General features: G+C 37.1%; 1 pseudogene; it reads left to right on the top strand.

Annotated features, from left to right (window-relative positions):
• The first annotated feature begins 229 nt into the window (after positions 1-229).
• On the top strand, positions 230-1,196 carry LOC143389405 (sorting nexin-5 pseudogene; annotated as a pseudogene).
• The last annotated feature ends 1,379 nt before the right edge of the window (positions 1,197-2,575 follow it).

The raw sequence follows: 2,575 nt of genomic DNA, 5'->3' as shown, positions 1-2,575 counted from the left end.
CCATGAGTTGTCCTGCGTTTTCCTGAGTCATTCCCAGCATGGCCTCCATTTTAGATTTCACTCGATATTAGACCCGATTTACCTGACTACACTGACTACCTAACTTTAAATCTGGCTTCAGTGACATCAAAACTTTGTGTGACTATATGATACTCTATTGAAGCCACAGACTAGGCTTATTATTCCTCCTGCTTCTACAAAACCAAATTTCAATGGTCCTCAAAAGAAGATGCAGAAACTGACAGAGGGTGAAGGATCTCTGACAAAAGAAGAATTTGCAAAGATGAAGCAATAACTGGAAGCTGAGTATCTTGCTGTCTTTAAGAAGATTACGTCCTCTCATGAAGTATTTCTTTAGTAGCTTTTTCTCATTCTGTTCTCAGTAAATCACAAATTTCATGTTTTCTGGAACACAGTAAGGATCTAAGTATTCGGTGGAAAAAAAGAGATGTTTGGTGGCTTCTTTAGAAGTGTGGTGAAAAGTGCTGATGAAGTTCTTTTTCCTGCAGTTAAGGAGGTGGATGACTTCTTGGAGCAAGAGAACTTTTTTATTTACTATTCCCACAGGATCAAGGATTCCTGTGCTAAAGCAGACAAAATGACCAGATCTCATACAAATGTTGCTGATGATTATATTCACACTGCAGCCAGCTTGCACAGCCTGGCTTTAGGTAAACCCACGATCATCAAAAAATACCTATTGGAGTTTGCTGAACAATTTGAAAACCTTAGGAAAGTAGAGGGTAGAATCTCATCAGATGAAGATTTAAAGATGACAGAGCTTCTCCAATATTACATGCTTACAGAGGCCGCGAAGGGTCTCTTATAGTGAAGGGTCTCTCATACAGAGGCACCAAAGGCTTCATCAACTAGAGAACTCAAACAAAGCTCTGGATAAGGCCCAGTTAAAAAGATTCTGCAATCTTTGTAATGTTTTGAATAACCAATTAAAAAAAAAGTAAAAAAAAAAAAAAAAAAGCAAAGATGTCAAGTTGGCTGAGGAACACCAGCAGAATTGCTGCCAGAAATTAGAACAGCTTTCTGAATCTGCAAAAGAAGAGCTTATAAATTTCAAACAGAAGACAGTGGCAGCATTTAGAAAAAAAAACCTAATTGAGGTGTCTGAACTGAAAGTGAAGCATGCCAGAAAGTATGTCTCCTCTTGCAGAGCTGTTGACTAGTTAAAGAACAACTAATCTACCTTTTCTCTGAAGGAAACAAATGTGAAAACTGCATCACTTAAATCATTACCATAAAGTATGATTAGCTATGACTTTAAAATTATGTGAATAAATATTCTGATTTCTAAAAATCTTAACACTTTACCATGTTGGTTTAAAAATATATATTTTTACAATTTTTAAAATATTTATTCTTAAGTTTTGGGTGGACACAATATCTTTATTTTATATTTATGTGGTGCTGAGGATTGAACCCAGTGCCTCATGCATGCTAGGCAAGCACTCTACCACTGAGCCACAACCCCAGCCCTTATTTTTTTTAATATTTATTTTTTATTTGTAGTTGGACACAATATCTTTATTTTATTTATTTATTCTTATGTGGTGCTGAGGATAGATCCCAGGGCCTCGCACATGCTGGGCGAGCACTCTACCACTGAGCCCCAATCCCAGCCCCTAAAAATATTTTTTGCTGGGGATGTGGCTCAAGCGGTATCGTGCTAGCCTGGCATGCGTGTGGCCCGGGTTCAATCCTCAGCACCACATACAAAGATCCGCCAATAACTAAAATAAATAAATAAATAACTTTTTAAAAATTCTCTCTCTAAAAAAATATTTTTTGCATGTGACTTGGACATAGTAATCTTTTCCTTATGCATTTAATACCTCAAAATGGGCAAAATATAAATACTGGATTCTCATGTAGTTTGTCTTCAGTCACTTAAGAAAAGGTGTAGAAGACATGTGCCTTCTGGAAATGAGTAGACACAAGCACCAGTCCCATATCTGTTTCCCTAGTTCATGTGCCCATGTCCCCACAGACTGATTATGTTAGAGAGGTTCCAGTTCAACAAATAAGAACAGGTACTTGTTACAGCTAACAGATATTCCATTCCTTCATTAGATGCTTTTCTTTTTTTTCTCCTCGTTACTCTCATGGTTCTTAAGTCACCTCAAGTTTTTTATAATAACAAGGGAAAGAAGTATACTATAAAATAATACAGCATACTACAAAAAATATATGGACTGGTATAACTCACCAAAATAAAAAAATATGATGCCTTCAAAATCTCAAGAGCTCTACTCAGCATATTTTCTCTATTGTTTTGGCTGTAAGAGAGCAGCAAATTACCCTTTACCTTAGAAGGGATACCTCAACAGGCCTCATATCACCAGACACTTAGCAGTGTTCTGAATTTTTTAGCAGGAAGATCTGAATTTTCATCAGAATTATTTCCTACCTTCTCACATGGAATTTGCTGAAAGTCATAGCCAAGTAGGAATGACACATGGCAATTTCCTTGTCAGCCTACCCAATGTTGCTTAGAGGGAGGACTCTCCATTGTGGAAATGGGCTTGCCTTGGACCCAGGTCATTTGTAGTGACATTGCATA

Source organism: Callospermophilus lateralis, unplaced genomic scaffold, assembly GCF_048772815.1.
Source record: "Callospermophilus lateralis isolate mCalLat2 unplaced genomic scaffold, mCalLat2.hap1 Scaffold_160, whole genome shotgun sequence".
NCBI classification, from domain to species: domain Eukaryota; kingdom Metazoa; phylum Chordata; class Mammalia; order Rodentia; family Sciuridae; genus Callospermophilus; species Callospermophilus lateralis.
Note: the sequence above shows the minus strand (reverse complement) of the source record. Positions and strands in the feature narration are given on the sequence as shown.